This window comes from Bos indicus, chromosome 18 (assembly GCF_029378745.1).
Source record: "Bos indicus isolate NIAB-ARS_2022 breed Sahiwal x Tharparkar chromosome 18, NIAB-ARS_B.indTharparkar_mat_pri_1.0, whole genome shotgun sequence".
NCBI lineage: Eukaryota > Metazoa > Chordata > Mammalia > Artiodactyla > Bovidae > Bos > Bos indicus.
In genome coordinates, this window is record NC_091777.1 from 60,010,534 (window position 1) to 60,030,796 (window position 20,263).

General features: G+C 43.3%; 1 protein-coding gene and 1 pseudogene across 1 annotated transcript in view; one reads left to right on the top strand and one right to left on the bottom strand.

Annotated features, from left to right (window-relative positions):
* The window catches only part of LOC109571941 (zinc finger protein 665-like), a 137,775-nt gene that overhangs the window by 67,170 nt on the left and 50,342 nt on the right, over window positions 1-20,263 (bottom strand). The gene's annotated exons all lie outside the window — the stretch shown is intronic.
* Window positions 7,668-8,006, top strand: LOC109572200 (glutaredoxin-1 pseudogene; annotated as a pseudogene).

Here is a 20,263-nt window from a genome sequence, read left to right on the forward strand (position 1 = left end):
CTAGAAAAAATGAAAAGAATTTAAAAAAGGAAAAAAAAAGAAACTGAAAATGAAGAAAAAAGATAAAACAGACAATGATATGAAACACCATCTAGTCCTGAGATCTCTTTCTGAACGTTCCATTCCATTCCCAAACACTTAAGTTTTCAAGGAGATGCTCATTTAGTTTTAAATGTACTGTAAAAAGTCAGAACTGATTCCCACTCATTGGCCTCTTTTGCAGATTTTACCGTGTACTGTACATGTTAATACCTGAGGTCCACATACAGCTTCTTTACCCTGGTTGACTGAGAGCAGACATCGCATGCAGATGGGCCCTAAACAGTCCGTACTACCCAACAGCACTGAGACCCCGTCTTCTACCCATGGGTGAGAAGCCCTGCCCAGGACGGTGCCCACGGGAGCCTCCTCACAAGGTCCAGGTCACCAGGTCATGGGGAGACAGGATCTAAGTCGAGACGACAGGCCCTGAGGGAAGGCCCTGGGTGAGTGTCCATGTACAGTAGTCAGACAGGACACTTCAGAGTCAGACACGATGAGCCAGTCTTGAGAAGGGCATTTCAGGAAGGCAGTGTGAGAATCCACTGAGAATATGACCCTACCTGAGAAAGAGCCATGCCTGACTCCTGCTTTTTCCTCTTCTGGGCTTCTTCGTCCATGAGTCTTCACAGTTCTATCATGAAAGTGGAAAACATGCTGTTTAATGCTTAGGATCAACACACCCCCTTCCTGAGCCCCAACCACACACACAGGGAAGCCCTCACCATGAGGAACACACAGTCCCCTGTGGCCACTGTCTCAGGAGGGACTCAGGATGGTCAACTCCCGCACAGAGTCCAACATGGGACTTTCCCACACTGTCCCTCAGATCACACTTCCCTCCTGATGAGGCATCATGCACACAGCAGCAGGGGGCACCTCCACTCACCCCACGATGCCCTTCAGGTCACACAGCAGGCCCTGGTCCAGCCCCACTCGGAGCAGAGCGCCCTTCTCTCCCCCAGGGCCTGATCTCAGTCTCAGAAGTGGAGGCTAAGAGCCCTGGTGCTCAATGCAGGATCCAGATCAGAATCATCTGCGGCTCTGTGCACATTCCTGGGGCGAGGCCCAAGAGAACCTGAGGAGTCTGTCTGATGAGGGAGGGGTACAAAACATGCCTGGACCCCAACACATACCTTTCAGTAACAGCATTGCAGGCGGATTCTTTACCAGCTGGGCTACATTGCTCAAAACAGGTTCCAAATCTGGAAGAGCATCATGTAGGGCCTCAGTCTGTTTATTTGTAGCTAGACCCAGAACTTCAGTGTTTCGTACTGCAGCGTCTATTAAGTCTTTTATCTCAGTTATAGAGTTAATCTGTTTTTTAGTTTTGTTAGTATCCTTTAGTCATACGGGTGGCTTCCTTGTCCCTCAAGAATCAGAGTGGAGCCTAATTTAACTAGTAAGTCCCTTGAGTTAAAAGAGAGGTGACAGGCACAAAAATCGATGTAGAAACCACTGACCATTGTTGGAGCATGAAGGGGGTTTCTGGAAAGTGGGCCTGTGTTGGTACTGATGTTCCGATTATGTGTTTTTTATGGTTGTTAAATTTCCAGCCCTTCGGGTTAAGACAGAAAGCTCTGCACTGGTGTCCGAGGAATTCCATCTCGGCCCCCGCTTCAGTGACCCCTCGAGCTTCAGCACTAGTCATATACACGGTGCTGTAGGCAGAGCCACTTGTGACCTCAGGGGCCCTCAGTGTTGGGAAACCATCCAAGGCCGAGGGGCCCCATGGATCTCTGGTGTCTGGGGCATTCCCTCCTCCAGTTCCCTAGCTGTCTATAAAAGGGCGAGTCTGCCACAGTCTCTCCTCCAGAGCCCTTCTGTCCACACAGGGCACCCTGGGTTGGTCTGGGTACCTGTGGGCTTTGTGGTCCATCATGGCCAGCTTGGCCTGCAAAGACTGACCTCCCCTCTGGTGGTCTCTAAGTGGACAAAGCTACAATCGTCATTTCAGGCCTTTGTGTATTTCTCTGGGAATGTTCAGCCTTTTCAACCATGTCCTTATTATCAAAAACTGAATAAGCCACTTGGAGCAAATCGCTCAGAGGGGTCTGAGGACTAGCAGTTGCTTTTTGAATCTCACTCCTGACGTCTGTGGCAGGGTGGGCTATGAAATGCATAGCCAAAAGGGCCTGTCCCTCGAGGGAGAAGGGATCCACACTCCTATATATATATTTTGTCTATGCTCTGTCTTTGTTGCTGTGTGGGCTTTTCTCAGCATGGGCTTCTCACTGCAGTGGCTTCTCTTGTTTCAGAGCGCAGGCTCTAGGGCCTGGGCTTCAGTAGTTTCAGCTTCTGGGCTTAATTGCTCCATCAAACATGGGATCTCCCTGGATCAGAGATAGAGCCCATGTGTCCTGCATTGGCACGTGGATTCTTTCCCAGTGAGCCACCAGAAAAGTCCCTGCTATATTTTTTTTTGAAGCTGCTACCAACCTCTCTTGAAATGCTTTCCGATTTTCATCTCACCCCTGTTGTACTACCTGCACTTTTTCATAACGGACAGGTTTTACTGTAAGTGTTTTCATAACCTCTGTTAAACAATCATGTAGCCGCGGATCTGCCTCAGGGACAGTGGCAGTGCCCCCCACCCCGCGCGTGGCCCGTTGGGCTTGGGCTGCCACTGGGTCAGCACGGACCCTACCTGCCTGTGGGAGAGTCTGCAAATTTCCCTCTGGATGAGATCAAAAGACCTCATTAACTGGGTAAATTCCATCCTGAAAGTTCAGGGTTCTCAGCAAAATGTATCAATTTATCTTCTGCTGACTATGGACAAGGAGATGGACAAGGAGAAAGGCAGAGAAAGATGGACATGGAGAAAGGTGCTTCTCACAGAGGCGGAGCCGTGGGGCAATTGGTCCGTAACTTACACGCTGCAGGTGCTGTCTGGGCTGAGATTTGGCCCTTGGGCAACTCGGGGTACAGAGAAGGAGCTCCTGAATATAGTGGGCAGTCTCCTCACCCTTGGGTGCCCTTGACTCTGGGCTAGTGGCCTTGACTGGAGCCCCGGCCGAGACAGTCCTTGCCATTCCCATCCCTCGAGCAGTAGTTAGCTATCCAGAAGTTACGTTCCTGTGTCCCACTTCAGTGTGCAGTTTAATCAGGACTTGTGCTTACAGCTTTGGATGTTATCCCTTCCGAGTAGTCTCTCAGCCAGGTGTGAATGGCTGAGAAACTGTCCCAAAGGAATAGTACAGAGTGTGTGTCCAGTGGCATTGACAGGGAGCTTTCAGGACTGGTTTGGCTGCAAATTGGAAGTAAAGGGTCAGGGGAGGAGGGTAAATCCTGGAAGTTGATTCCCTTCATTATCCTTGTGCAGGATGTTGAGAATACCTCATAAGAGGCATTTATCCAGGGTGGACACAGTCCTTCAAATGATGTGATTTTTTTTTTTTTTTTCTAGAACATATAATCCCCTGGTTATAGATTATGGGCATCTGGTCTGCATCCAAAGATAGCTTACACTGCTGAACTTCAGACCCAAGCCTAGACTATCTTCCTAACAACTCAATTAAACTTTAGAATAATATGACAAAAGCGCTATTTAAAAAGTGAGTTTTAGACAGTAGATACTGATCTCAGCCAAATTAAAATTTAATATCTATTAAAACATAATTCCTTTCTTCTTAAATCACCCTCATTTGTCCCAAACGTAGCCAAGTTAAGATTAATTTGTTTGTAAAATGAGTCTGGTAAATTGATAACATAGGCTTGTAAAATTGGTCCAGGAAAGTGAGTGTCTTGATCACTAAAAATTGTACAAAGTATACCCCAACTGAAAAACATATTTCAAAAATACTTATTTATTTAATTTTGGCTGTGCTGGGTCTGTGTTGCTGCTCGGACTTTCTGTATTTGCAGCAAGCAGGGGCTACTGTTTGCTGAGGTGCACTGGCTTCTCACTGCGCTGGCTTCTCTTTTGCAAAGCATGGGCTCTAGGGCACATGGGCTTCGGTAGTTGTGGCTTCCAGGCTTTAGAGCACAGGCTCGGTAGTTGGGTCGCACGGGCTTAGTTGCTCCACAGCATGTGGGATCTTCCCAGATCAGGGATCGAATCCACGTCTCCTGCATTGGTAAGGGGATTCTTTACTGCTGAGCCTCCGGGAAAGCCATGAGTTAATTTTGTTACTGACAAACTTTACAACAAATATACTTACTGACTTTGAGTAAACCTGAGTACCATAAAAACGTTGTGCTTAATAGTGATGTGTCTAAATGACATGTCTCTATTAAATAACAAGCAAACAACAAACTTTAATGCCAGATGTTAATTTAATACTAAATGTTTCTTGGGTCATCTGAATCCGAAATCCATTTAGCTTAGTTTCTATTATATTTAGAAATGTTTAATTTGTAAACACTTTTTAAAAAGACAGTTAAATAGAGCTCACCTACATATTACCCTGAGCAATACATATATCCCAATAGAGATCTCATAGTTTCATTTTAAAACTTAGTCACAAAACAGGCATTGCAATGTGAAACTTACCAGCTTAGAGATATTTGAGGACTTCCCTGGTGGTCCAGTAACTAAGACTCCATGCTTCCAATGCAGTGGGCCCAGGTTCCATTCCTGGACGGGAAACTAAATCCCACTTGCCACAACTATGAGTCATTGCAGCCAAATAAATAATAAATAAGTATTTATTTTTTTAAAATACATAAATAGCAGGTAGAATACCTAAATTTACAGACTTGAGTTTTAACAGGGTTAGACTTAGAACATAGGAGAAAAATCCCCAAATTAAGAAGAATGTCGATTTTCAGATCCTGTGAGCAGCACTTAGACAGTAAAATTTCTTCCTCCTCACATACCACCTACCCTGTCTCCTGCGCTAGCAACAAGATCTCTTCTGTGTCTCTAGACATCTATATCATATTTCTATGGCAGCCTGTGCTGATTGAAACAAACAAACAAAAAAAGATAGGACACTTGTGAGTCTTACAAGCAGAGGGGGAGAGGGTGCTGCCCAGAGTAATTAGTGGGCTACAGTTTTATAATAAAAGGAGAAGTGGGGAGGGGGAGAGTGTCCTTCTCTCTCTTTTCTGCTTCCTCTTCTTGAGTTGTTGTTCAGTTGCGCAAGTTGTGTCCAACTCTTTGTGACCCCATGGACTGCAGCACACCAGGCTCCCCTGTCCTTCCCATCTCCTGGAGCTTGCTCAAACTCATGTCCATTGAGTCAGTAATGCCATCCAACCATCTCATCCTCTGCCCCCTTCTCCTCCTGCCTTCAATCTTTCCCAGCATCAGGGTCTTTTCTAATGAGTCACTTCTTTGCATCAGGTGGCCAAAATATTGAAGCTTTATCTTCAGTCCTTCCAATGAATATTTCACATTGATCTGCTTTAGGATTGACTGGTTTGATCTCCTTACCATCCTAGGGACTCTCAAGAGTCTTCTCCAACACCATCATTCAAAAGCATCAATTCTTCAACACTCAGCCTTCTTTATGGCCCAACTCTCACATCTATACATGACTACCAGGAAAAATGACTACTGGAACAACCATAGCTTTGGCGGCAAAGTAATGTCTCTGCTTCTAAATATGCTGTCTAGATTGGTCATACTTTTTCTTCCAAGGAGCAAGTGTCTTTTAATTTCATGGCTGCAGTCACCTTCTGCAGTGATTTTGGAGCCTAAGAAAATAAAGTCTCTCACTGTTTCCATTGTTTCCCCATCTATTTGCCATGAAGTGATGGGACCAGATGTTGTGATCTTAGTTTTTTGAATGTTGAATTTTAAGCCAGTTTTTCCACTCTCTTCTTTCACTTCAGTTCCTCTTCACTTTCTGCATTAAGGGTGCTATCATCTGCATATCTGAGGTTATTGATATTTCTCCCAGCAATCTTGATTCCAGCTGGTGCTTTATCCAGCCTAGCATTTTGCATGATGTACTCTGAAGCTAAGTTAAATAAGCAGAGTGACAATATACAGCCTTGACGTACTTCTTTGTACTCCATTCCCAATTTGGAACCAGTCCATTGTTCCATGTTTGGTTCTAACTCTTGCTTCTTGACCTGCATACAGGTTTCTCAGGAAGCAGGTAAGGTGGTCTGGTATTCCCATCTCTTTAAGAATTTTCCAAAATTTGTTGTGATCCACACAGTTAAAGGCTGTAGCGTACTCAGTGACGCAGATGTTTTTCTGACATTCTCTTGATTTTTGGATATTAGAAATTTGATCTCTTGTTCCTCTGCCTTTTCTAAATCCAGCTTGAACGTCTGGAAGTTCTTGGTTCGTGTACTGTTGAAGCCTAGCTTGGAGAATTTTGAGCATTACTTTCCTAGCATCAACACTATGAACAGGCAAAAAGATACGACACTGAAAGATGGACTCCCCAGGTTGGTAGATGCCCAGTGTGCTACTGGAGGAAAGCAGACAAATAGCTCCAAAAGGTGTGAAGAGGCTAAGCCAAAGCGAAAACAATGCCCAGTTATGGATGTCTCTGGTGGTGGAAGTAAAGTCCGAAGCCTTAAAAAACGTATTGTGTGGGAACCTGGAATGTTAGGTCCATGAATCAAGGTAAATTGGAAGTGGTCAAACAGGAGATGGCAAGAGTGAACATCAACTTTCTAGGAATCAGTGACCTAAAATGGACCAGAATGGGTGAATTTAGTTCAGATGACCATTATATTTACTACTGTGGGCAAGAATCCCTTAGAAGAAATGGAGTGGCTATCATAGTCAACAAAAGAGTCCAAAATGCAGTACTTGGATGCAATCTCAAAAACTACAGAATGATCTCTGTTCATTGCCAAGGCAAACCGTTCAATATCACAGTAACCCAAATCTATACCTTAGCCACTAATCCCAAAGAAGCTGAAGTTGAACAGTTCTATGAAGAACTACAGATTTCATAGAACTAATACCAAAAAAGGATGTCCTTTTCATTATAGGGGACTGGAATGCAAAAGTAGGAAGTCAAGAGATACCTGGAGTAACAGGCAAGTTTGGCCTTGGAGTACAGAATGAAGCAGGGCAAAGCTAACGATTTTGTTAAGAGAACACACTGGTCATAGCAAACGCCTGTCAACTACAAAGTGGCATTGACCAAGAGCACTGCCAGTGACTGAACAACAAAGGCATTTGCCGTCTGTCCCTATGGAGAGTGAACCCCATGATCCTATAGCTGTTGCCCTTCAACAGCTGTGGAGTGAGGCACTCCACGCTCCAGGGCATCCGGTGAGATGGGTCTTTAGACAGTTGGATTTTTTTTTTTTTTTAATGTTTTTAGGAACAGATTTTATGGTCTCAATCATTGCATTTCCTCCTATCTAGAGAAGGAGATGTCACCTTTTATGGTGACATCATATCCTCATGACCAACAAAAAAACCTTTTGTAAAATAAGTGCTTCATGGTATTGAACTTCCCATTCACCAAAACCTTATATATTGACCTTCCACACTGCCGCTTTGAAGCAGTCTCTCAGAGCTATCTGAGATGCTGCCTCCTGGGCTACAGTCCTCATTTTGCCCTCATTTTGTTTGGTGTCATCCTAAAATGTTCTCTCTAAGAAAGCAAAGGTTTTAGAAATTATCACTGGTATTTATGCTCACCAATCTATAAAATACTAATATAAAAGTCAGTTCTTGGCAGTTAAGGTGTCCTCCCAGGAGAGGCAGCATGGCTCAAGCATTCATGAACAGCAAGATCCAGTCTGCGAAGGTGGTCATGTTCATCAAGCCCACCTGCCCCTACTTCAGAAGGACTCAGGAGCTCCTCAGTCAACTGCCCTTCGAACAAGGGCTTTTGGAATTTGTCGATATCCAAATCTTGTATCTAATTGGCGCCAACGGTGACACCAGTGAGATACAAGATTACTTGCAACAGCTCACAGGAGCCAGAACGGTACCTTGGGTCTTCATCGGTAAAGACTGCATAGGTGGATGCACTGATCTAGTAAATATTCATGAGCGAGGGGAACTGTTGACACGGATAAAGCAAATTGGAGCTCTGCAATAATTACAGAGCAGAATCAGGCTGATATCCCCCTTGAAGACTGGATGGCATTGCTGATAATGACAGCAGTTCCTGGAGGATGGACCTGGGGAAACTTTACCCAGTTACTGCATCTGTTTACTTAAAATTCTGAAATATGTTAACCTCAATAAAAGGGGATGGGCACTTTGGGAGGCCAAAAACAGCTTATTTTGACTCACGATTAAAAATGGACCAACTTGCCAAAAAAAAAAAAAAAGTGAATTCTTGGTTACTTAAGGAAATTATGAAGTGTGTTTTCAGTAAAGAAGCTATGAGGAATGGAACTGCATTTTGTGAAGGGAAAATGAAGTAAGCCTGACTTACACGTGGCTTTTTAGGATGGAAGGACAAAGTAATGGGTACAGAAAGTGAACCATGAAAAGTGAACCATGAGAAGTGAGTTTTGTACATGGTTTAAAATAAGTGTAAAATAAATTTAATTGTTTGCCTTTTAAATAAAGTAAAACTTATTTAGCTTTGAATTTTGCTTTTCTGTCTGTTGCAAAACTTGAATTTAGCTTTTCTGTCTGTTAAGATGACACCGTTTTTTCAGATGGTGAACTGCCTTTGATAACAGATTTAAATTTATTTATCTCTTAAATGATCTGTTCTGAAATCTTTTATTGTTACTTTAGCTATATGAAAAGCTATTGTTTCACAATGACCTATAATCCTATCTGGCTGAGTGTTCTAAACCTTTTTGATATTTGTTGACAAAACTTCCTAAGTCATTGTAATGAAGAACTTGATTTCTAGCTAACTTTGGGATGCTTCAGAGGGCCCGCAAACACCCCAAAGAGAGATATTACACTGCTGCTGATGCTAAGTTGCTTCAGTCGTGTCTGACTCTGTGCGACCCCAGAGACGGCGTCCCCAGAGTCCCCGTCCCTGGGACTCTCCAGGCAAGAACACTGGAGTGGGTTGCCATTTCTCTCTCTAAGGCATGAAAGTGAAACGTGAAAGTGAAGTCACTCAGTCGTGTCCGACTCCCAGCGACCCCATGGACTGCAGCCTACCAGGCTCCTCTGTCCATGGGATTTTCCAAGCAAGAGTACTGGAGTAGGTTGCCATTGCCTTCATTAGGCTCATTTTCTATACAGAATGACATGGGAAGTATTGTCAAGTGAGTAATAAGTCTTGGGTTATATTGTATGGTAAATGTTACTAATATAGATATCGTAGAAACCATACGGCGCTCCTAAAATTCTGATATGTTTGGGAAAAATGTTATCAGGCATTATTCTAATTACTATCTCAAAATATTGTCATAGCACTAATCAAGTTTCGCAAAAATACTTGCTCTTCAAAAAGATGTACAGAAGGGACTTTCGGACAAATACCATTTTCTGAACTGGGTAAGGATTCTAATGGAAAACCTGATGACTTCATAAAGCTTAACAGAAGGACTGATGAATGTGCTTATAACTTCTATGCTTTGTATCTGAAAAATTGCTGGTTAGAATATGTGTTTTCCAGGTGTAAGGGGGAAAAAAAAAACCTTCCCCGAAACTAATTATGACAGCAATTTGGGAAAATTATATTTTATACACAAGTTGAAACACTTGTCTTTTCTCTCTATCTGAACCCTTCAGGAATGCAAAAGTAGGAAGTCAAGAAACACCTGGAGTAACAGGCAAATTTGGCCTTGGAATACAGAATGAAGCAGGGCAAAGGCTTCTGCCAAGAGAACACACTGGTCATAGCAAACACCCTATTCCAACAACCCACATGGACATCACAAGATGGTCAACAGCAAAGTCAGATTGATTATATCCTTTGCAGCCAAAGATGGAGAAGATCTATACAGTCAGCAAAAATAAGATCAGGAGTGGACTATGGATCAGATCACGAACTCCTTATTGCCAAATTCAGACTGAAATTGAAGAAAGTAGGGAAAACCACTAGACCATTCAGGTACGACCTAAATCAAATCCCTTGTGACTATACAGTAGAAGTGAGAAATAGATTTAAGGGACTGGATCTGACAGACATAGTGCCTGATGAAGTATGGACGGGGGTTCGTGACATTGTAGAGTTGACAGGAATCAAGACCATTCCCAAGAAAAAGAAATGCAAAAAAGCAAACTGGCTGTCTGAGGAGGCCTTAAAAATAGCTGTGAAAAGAAGAGAAGTGAAAAGCAAAGGAGAAAAGGAAAGATATACCAATTTGAATGCAGAGTTCCAAAGAATAGCAAGGAGAAATAAGAAAGACTTCTTCAGTGATCAGTGAAAAGAAATAGAGGAAAACAATAGAATGGGAAAGACTAGAGATCTCTTCTAGAAAATTGGAGGTACCAAGGGAACATTTCATGCAAAGATGGGCTCAATAAAAAACAGAAATCGTATGGACCTAACAGAAGGAGAAGATATTAAGAAGACGTGGCAAGAATACATAGAAGAACTGTACAAAAAAGATCTTCACGACCCAGATAATCACAAAGATGTGATCACTCACACTCAGCTAGAGCCAGACATTCTGGAATGTGAAGTCAGGTGGGCTTTAGGAAGCATTACTAGGAACAAATCTAGTGGAGGTGATGGAATTCCAGTTGAGCTATTTCAAATGCTAAAAGATGATGCTGTGAAAGTGCTGCACTCAATATGTCAGCAAATTTGGAAAACTCAGCAGTGGCCACAAGCCTGGAAAAGGTCCATTTTCATTCCAATCCCAAAGAAATGTAATGCCAAAGAATCCTCAAACCATGGCACAATTGCACTCATCTCACACTGTAGTAAAGTAATGCTCAAAATTCTCCAAGCCGGGCTTCAGCAATACATGAACCGGGAACTTCCAGATGTTCAAGTGGTTTTAGAGAAGGCAGAGGAACCAGATATCAAATAGGCAACATCCGCTGGATCATCAAAAACCAAGAGTGTTCCAGAAAAACATCTATTTCTGCTTTATTAACTATGCAAAAGACTTTGACTGTGTGGATCACAGTAAACTGTGGAAAATTCTGAAAGAGATGGGAATACCAGACCACCTGACTTGCTTCTTGAGAAACCTGTATGCAGGTCAGGAAGCAACAGTTAGAACTGGACATGGAACAACAGACTGGTTCCAAATAGGAAAAGGAGTATGTTAAGGCTGTATATTGCCACCCTGCTTATTTAACTTCTATGCAGAGTACATCATGAGAACTGCTGGGCTGGAAGAAGCACAAGCTGGAATCACGATTGCTGGGAGAAATATCAATAACCTCAGATATGCGGATGAGACCACCCTTATGGCAGAAAGTGAAGAAGAACTACAGATCCTCTTGATGAAAGTGAAAGAGGAGAGGGGGAAAGTTGGCTTAAATTTCAACATTCAGAAAACTAAGATCATGGCATCCGGTCCCATCACTTCATGGCAAAGAGACGGGGAAACAGTGGAAACAGTGGCTGACTTTATTTTTCTGGGCTCCAAAATCACTGCAGATGCTGATTGCAGCCATGAAATTAAAAGACACTTGCTCCTTTGAAGGAAAGCTGTGACCAACCTAGACAGAATATTAGGGAGCAGAGACGTTACTTTGCCAACAAAGGTCCGTCTAGTCAAGCCTATGGTTTTTTCAATAGTCATGTATGGATGTGAGAGTTGGACTATTAAGAAAGCTGAGAGATGAAGAATTAATGCTTTTGAACTGTGGTGTTGGAGAAGACTCTCGAGAATCCTTTGGACTGCAAGGAGATCTAACCAGTCCATTCTAAAGGAGATCAGTCCTGGGTGTTCATTGGAGGGACTGATGTTGAAGCCGAAATTCCAATAATTTGGCCACCTGATGTGGAGGGCTGACTCATTTGAAAAGACCCTGATGGTGGGAAAGATTGAGGGCAGGAGGAGAAGGGGACGACAGAGGATGAGATTGTTGGAAGGCATCACTGACTCAATGGACATGGGTTTGGGTGGACTCTGGGAGTTGGTGATGGATAGGGAGGCTTGGCATGTTGCAGTTTTGGGGGGTCGGAAAGAGTCGGACATGACTGACTGACTGAACTGAACTGAACCCTTCAGAGATTGGACACTCTTAGTTTCCAAAACTTTATCAGATAAGTTAGGAAGGTTATCTCACTAACAGGTACAGAACTGTTAATGAATTTTTGGAAACCTTGAGATGGGAGTAATTCATGTAAATCTGTGATAAGCCTGTGGCTTGACTTTCCTAGCCCTGAAAGATTTATTTTAAAAGTTCAGTTGAGACTCTAGACAAATCTCATCAATTCATGTTGAGGTTTGACAGAAAACAAGAAAATTATGTAAAGCAATTATCCTTCAATTAAAAAATAAATTTTTTTTTTAGAAAGTCTCAAAAGAGCAAAAAAGTCTATAATCAATTATGGTTATATAAATCATCAGGCCAAGTTTATTGAGACCAGACCTATATTACCAAGGGAGTTGTCTTAATTTGGTTATATTTGGTAAAAATGATGGTGATTTTAGGGAGAAAAAGATGTTTCAATGAATGTTAAATCCCAATTTGTTAATGGAGGTCTGTATCTAGTAAGACTCATTTCCTGGATAGTTCTTTGCTGTTCGGGTATATTAATGTAAATTTTAATTAAATTATTAAGGACACTCTAGGTTTGTCTCTGAAGCTTATCTCCGTAATCTCTCTTTGGATGAAGATCAGATGCCTCATGCACGACCTGCAACCAAGACTGGAAAAAGACTTAATTTGAGAAACTATCTCAAACCTGGATGGAAGGACCTTTTTATAGGTACTCTTAACTAGTTCATGTACGGTGAAATTGAAGGGAAATTGACTCTTAGATTAATTCTCACTTCCAAAGTCCCCTAAGCTGGACTAGTCTATAGAGAGGCCTGCTGACCTCAAACTCACCTTAAAGCAATGCTCAAACAGAGGAAACTGCACTACACTAGGATGAGAGGACGACGACATCAGAAGCAGACAGCTTGCCCAAGATGCTGACCTGACTCGTATGATCATTTATAATGCTTTCATGATTCCTTGGAGCTGTGTATATCAGTCAAATGTTTTCTTTCATAGGTACAATTCTATGCTAGTTTAAAACTCAATCCAGTTGTTGGGTTGTGGCCAATTATCTGTATCTAGTACTTCTGGGTTACGTTGGTGGAGTTCTGTTCTTCAGGGCTCTGATTGGATACCACCTAGGAAATTTAGTTCAGTCCTCTTCTGCCTATTCATGATATTGCTAGATAGGATCCTCTCACCTGGCCAGTTAATAATACTTGCTCTGAGGTTGGCCATAGATTTAAGTTTTCTCTTAAGGTCATTCAAACTCAAAATTCTCTTAAGGTCGTTCAAAATCAGAGTGACGAGCTAAGTCTCAAAATTAACCTCTCATCTATTAAAAGGAAAAGTCTGACAATTATGTCATGTATCTGTATGGTTAACACAAGGCTATGGTTATTTAAGTTTGAAAGCTCCTGTATGTTAGGAACAACTAAATCATACTAAAAATGATCAACCTAGTAATATTATGAGACACAGCCAGGTGTTTATGAACTACGCTTATTATTACCCTTAGAGAGAGTGATTGGTGTGGAACTCAGTGGATTTGTGGCACTAATTTATGGCCTTGACATCTACAGGGATGCATACAAAGGTGTAGCCTGGGATTCACATGAATTTAAGGTCATACACATTAACAAATTAGAGGTAACCCCAACCAAACCTACCATTGGTATGATCCCAATGGGTCAAAATATCTTTATTCTACTGGTATGACCACGTAGCACCTATTTTCTTTGTGTGTGTGTGTACCTTCATTGAGATTGGAGGATGTAATTTGTCATATCAAAGCCTTGACAACTTACATAAGCTTTACATGATAGTAACTAGGCTATTAACCTATTGTATTCTGAGATCTCTATGAGGAGAAAGGCCATGCTGCACAACTCCAAGGCCCTCGACACCTTACAGCATCTCAGGGAGATACAAGTGCTGCAATTCAAAGTGAATGCTATAATTTCATACCTGATAAATCCTTTAATGTAACACATTTGGTGAAGCATATGAAAAATCAGATTTATGCTTTAAGTGACCATTCCCCAGTCTTGACGATCTTTTAAAACTGGTTTGGTGTGGGAGGCTCATGGCTAAATTATTTACTTTTAATTCCACTAATGTTATTAGCTATGCTTTTGAAATGTGGTGTTGGAGAAGACTGTTGAGAGTCCCTTGGACTGCAAGGACAGCCAACCAGTCCATTCCGAAGGAGATCAGCCCTGGGATTTCTTTGGAAGGAATGATGCTAAAGCTGAAACTCCAGTACTTTGGCCACCTCATGCGAAGAGTTGACTCATAGAAAAAGACTCATGCTGGGAGGGATTGGGGGCAGGAGGGGAAGGGGATGACAGAGGATGAGATGGCTGGATGGCATCACTGACTCGATGGACGTGAGTTTCAGTGATCTCTGGGAGTTGGTGATAGACAGGGAGGCCTGGTGTGCTGCGATTCATGGGGTCGCAAAAAGTCAGACACCACTGAGGGACTGAACTGAACTGAACTGATACTATTTTTATTTTTCCTGTTTCACAAGATTATTGTTTCCTGTATAACCAAGTGTATGCTGCTGCTGCTGCTAAGTTGCTTCAGTCATGTCCGACTTTGTGTGACCCCACAGACGGCAGCCCACCAGGCTCCACCATCCCTGGGATTCTCTAGGCAAGAACACTGGAGTGGGTTGCCATTTCCTTCTCCAATGCAACAAAGTGAAAAGTGAAAGTGAAGTCGCTCAGTCGTGTTTGACTCTTTGCGACCCCATGGACTGCAGCCCACCAGGCTCCTCCGTCCATGGGATTTTCCAGGCAAGGGTACTGGAGTGGGTTGCAATTGCCTTCTCTGAAACAAGTGTATAGCCTCCAGCAAAAATAATGCCTGGACTTGAAGCAGAAGATCAAGTGTAGAGCTCGATATGTGATCAGTGATTGTAATAATGTTACTCTATATATGGAGTAACTTCCACTTTCAGATGTTCAAGCTGGATTTAGAAAAGGCAGAGGAACCAGAGATCAAAATGCCAACATCTGCTGAATCATCAAAAATGCAAGCATTCCAGAAAAACATCTATCTGCTTTATTGACTATGCCACAGCCTTTGATTGTGTGGATCACAACAGACTGTGGAAAATTCTTAAAGAGATGGGAATATGAGATCACCTGACCTGCGTCATGAGAAATCTGTATGCAGGACAAGAAGCAACAGTTAGAACTGGACATGGAACAACAGACTGGTTTCAAATCGGGAAAGGAGTACATCAAGGCTGTGTATTGTCACCCTGCTTATTTAACTTATATGCAGAGTACATTATGCAAAATGAAGGGCTGAAAGAAGCACAAGCTGGACTCAAGATTGCTGGGAGAAATATCAATACCCTCAGATATGCAGGTGACACCAGCCTTATGGCAGAAAGTGAAGAAGAACTAAAGTGGCTCTTGATGAAAGTGAAAGAGGAGCATGAAAAGGCTGGCTTAAAATTCAACATTCAGAAAACGAAGACCATGGCATCCGGTCCCATCACTTCATGACAAATAGTTGGAGAAACAATGGAAACAATGAGAGACTTTTTTTTGAGGGTAGGGGGCTCCAAAATCACTGCAGATGGTGACTGCAGCCATGAAATCAAAAGACACTTGCTCCTTGGAAGAAAAGCTGTGACTAACCTGTACAACATATTAGAAAGCAGAGACTTGACTTTACTAAAAAAAGGTCCATGTAGTCAAAGCTATGATTTTTCCAGTAGTCATGTATGGATGTGAGAGTTGGACTATAAAGAAAGCTGAGCACCAAAGAATTGATGCTTTTGAACTGTCATGTTGGACAAGACTCTTGAGAGTCCCTTGGGTTGCAAGGAGATCAAATCAGTCAATCCTAAAAGAATTCAGCCCTGAATATTTATTGGAAGGACTGATGCTGAAGCTGAAATTCCAATACTTTGGCCACCTGATGTGAAGAACTGACTCATTGGAAAAGACCCTGATGCTGGGAAAGATTGAAGGCGGGAGGAGAAGGGGACGACAGAGGATGAGACGGTTGGATCACGTCACCGACACGATAGACATGAGTTTGAGTAAGCTCTGGGAGTTGGGGATGGACAGAGAGGCCTAGCATCCTGCAGTCCATGGGGTTGCAAAGAGTTGGACATGACTGAGTGACTGAATTGAACTGAGATATGGGAAGATGCAACAAGAAGGAATACTTTCCTGGACCATAACTAGAAGACAGGTGTGCAGAGATCTTTGACTATGGAGACCTAGTCCAGTTATAGCACACTGAGTGACCTGTCAGCAAAAGCATTCTTCAGAAGTGGGAAGGAGCCTTCCCAGCAACGCGAGACAAAATGTTCATGAAATGCCCCCCAAAACATGATTGGCTGTATGACCACAAGAGGTCCGTGTCAACTACAAATTGGCATTTATCAAGGGCATTGCCAGTGAGTGAACCGCAAAGGCATTTCCCTCTGCCTCCACGGAGATTGAACCCCATTCTGCTAAAGCTCTTGACTTTCAACAGCCCCGGAAGGACTTGATAGTGGAGCGAGGCACTCTGCTCCAGGGACTCTGGTAGGACTGGTCTGTAGATAGTTGGATGTTTTTAAGAATAGACTTTATGATCTCAATCCTTGCATCTCCTCCTATCTAGAGAAGCACTAAATCCCTTCATGGTGACATCAGATCCTCATGACTAACAAAAAACCTTTTGTGAAATGAATGCTTCATGGTATTGAACTTCCCCTTCACCAAAACCTTATATATTGAACTTCCCCCACTGCTGCTTTGGAGCAGTCTCTCAGACTGCTCAGACTATTCTGCTGATATGAATATTTAGCAAATATGACCCTACTTTGGGGGGCATTTCATGACCATTTGGTCCCACGTTGCTGTGAAGGCTCATTCCCGGTTCTGAAAAACGTTTTTGCTGATATACCGCTCAATGTGCTATTACTGTACTAGGTCTTAATAGTCAAAAGATCTCTGGACACCTGTCAGAGCTATCTGAGATGCTGGCTCCCTGGCTGCAGTCCTCATTTTCCCCAAATAAAACTTAACTTGCAACTCTCAAGTTGTACATCTTTTTTAGTTGACACACCCTCTTCCGACAACACGAGATGACTCTCTACAAGGACATAACCATATGGTCAAAACCGATATCAGATTGATTATGTTCCCTGCAGCTGAAGATGGGAAAGCCCTATATAGTCAGCAAAAACAAGACCAGGAGCTGACTGTGACTAAGATCATGAACTCCTTACTGCCAAATTCAGACTGAAAATGAAGACAGTAGGGAAAACCACTAGATACCATTCAGGTCGGACCTAAATCAAATCTCTTATGATTACACAGTGGAAGTGACAAATAGATTCAAGGGATTCGATCTGATAGAATGCCTGAAGAACTATGGAGCGAGGTTCATGACATTGTACAGGAGGCAGTGGTCAAGACCATCATGAGGAAAAAGAAATGCAAAAAGGCATAATGGTTGTCTGAGGAGGCCTTACAAATAGCTGAGAAAAGAGAAGCGAAAGGCAAAAGAGAAAAGGAAAGATAAACCTATTTGAATGAAATGTTCCAAAGAATAGCCAGGAGAAATAAGAAAGCCTTCTCAAGTGGAAAATGCAAAGAAATAGAGGAAAACAACAGAATGGGAAAGACTAGAGATCTCTTCAAGAAAATTAGAGGTACCAAGGGAGCATTTCATGCAAAAATGGGCACAATAGAGGACAGAAATGGCATGGACCTAACAGAAGCAGAAGAGATTAAGAAAAGGTGGCAAGAATACACAGAAGAACTATACAAAAAGGATCTTAATGAGCCAGGTAACCATGATGGTGTGATTACTCGCCTAGAGTCAGACATCTTGGAAAGTGAAGTCAAGTGGGCTTTAGGAAGCATTACTGTAAACAAAGCTAGTGGAGGTGATGGAATTCCAGCTGAGCTACTTCAAATCCTCAAAGATGATGCTGTGAAAGTGCTACACTCAATATGCCAGCAAATTTGGGAAACCCAGCAGTGGCCACAAGACCGGAAAATGTGAGTTTTCATTCCAATCCCAAAGAAAGGCAATGCCAAAGAATGTTCAAACTACCACACAATTGCACTCATGTCACCCACTAGCAAAGTTAAGTTCAAACTTCTTGATTAGAAGTCAGCTTCCATCGTCAGTTCCTCCTCCTCGTCGGGCGGGGGAATTTTCTTCTCCTTACATGGTCAAGCTTGGACTCTCACAGCTCAATGGAAATGCACAAAAATTTGGTAAATCATCTCAGGTTTCAGCATAATGTCACCTTTTCCTTATATTTTTGTGTTTAGTGCACACAAAGAAGCATGTCCTAGGTGGTCATTAATTTACTGAACCCACCGGGCAGGATGTGGGGCTCATGCCACCGTTGTTTTATTCTTTGGGGGCCCGTCCTGTGCTTTTGCCACATGGTTTTGTGGCTGAGCAAAACTGCTTTCTTGACTGATCCTTTAACTTACAGAGTCTCCCATACTCTTTTCTTTACTTACAATCCCCTAGTGGGATTAACTACTTAATCACCTACTCTGTCTCTTTTCTCTATCCTTATCAACTTGATTTACTTTAGTCTGGTTGCCAGTCCTGAGCGACCCAGGTTCCTGTGTTGGGTCCCCATCTGGGGAGGTCTGACAGCAGTCTTTATTTTTAGCTTGGATCATGCAAGTTTGAGGGGCTCCCTGGATGGTCTTCTGCAGGTTAGGCTCCATTATGAACTTGTGAATCTGTTGTGGCTTCTCTTCTGGTGTGGGTGCTTTTATAGTGTGCTGTGGCACAGTGTGCAAGAGGACAGGACAGGAGTCAGGACAGTTCCACATGCACACATCTCCCCTGGGTGTGGTGTGGTCCAGAGTGAATCCCCACTCCTTTTCTGGATACGCCACCTGGTATTTTGACAAGTTGATCTGTAGTGACCCTCTCATGGCTTGAGAATCGCCTGCCTTTGCTGCCTGGCTTTGCAGCTTGGTCAGCTAACTGGTTGCTTTGGATTATATGAATTTCACCCTTCTGGTGGCCTGGACAGTACACTCTGGCCACCAGTGAGGGCTTGTGGATGGCTTCTCATAGTGACAGGATCTCAAAGCATGTTTTCTGTCTTTATTGTCCAACGCAAGGAGCCTCCTTCTCTGCTGGTGATGGTCCTGTGAGCAGCCACCACAGAGAACGCAGAGCAGGAGCCTCTGTACTTATCACTCACGTGCCTTCAGTGAGCAGTAGAGCTCTTGCCAGAGCAGTGACTCCTGCCTCCTGAGCTGAGCTCCCTAGGGGCAGGGCTTTTGCTTCTACCACCTTTTCAAGGGTTAGCAGCACAGGACTTCCCTGGCAGTCCAGTGGTTAAGACTCTGCACTTCTACTGCAGGGAGTGCAGGTTTGATCCTTGGTTGGGGAACAAAGATCTTGTAGGCTGTGTGGCAAAAAAACACAAAGGGTTTTCACTACATACCGAATATGTCCCCTGCCTTGGTCCATGAAGCTGCTTCCATCCATGAACAGGTCCACATCTGGCTCAGCCAAGGGTTGTGTGTTGAGCCCGGTCTGCTTGAGCCCGGTCTGCTCGTGCTCAGGGGGTTGTGCAGCAACCGTCGGAAGCAGTGATGCTGAATTTAGGGCCAAAATGACATGAAGTTTTAGAGGGGAATTGCCTGAGAGAATGGCTTGGTACTTCCCCATTCTCCCAGAAGTCAGCCAATAGCCGCCTTTTTGTTTCAGTGAAGAAAGCACATGAAATGAAGTGAAAGTCGCTCAGTCGTGTCCGACTCTTTGCAACCGCATAGACTATACAGTCCATGGAATTCACCCGGCCAGAATATTGGAGTGGGTAGCCTTTCTCTTCTCCAGGGGATCTTCCCGACCCAGGAATCGAACTGGGGTCTCTTGCATTGCAGGCAAATTCTTTACCAACTGAGCTACCAGGGAAGCCCCAAGAAAGGACAGGGTGAGAGACATACACAGTGGTGGGTTGCCCCAGGGTGAACTGCTCGGTTTCCTGAAATCTGGCACAAGGAGTTGCTACTGCTCGAAGGCTAGGGGGCCACCCTGAACACTCTGTTTTAGTTGAGAAGTAAGTAGTGGGCCGAGGGATGTTCCCCAGAGCTTGAATTAATATCTGAGACTCATGCCTTGTCTCTCATGGACCTACAGTGTGAAAGGTTTCAGTCTGCTATTTCCAAAGCTGGAGCCAAGACTAACCTTGTTTTTATCATTTCCCAGCCTGTTTGGTGCTCTTTTGTTGAAGTAAAGAGCTCAACATATGTTCTT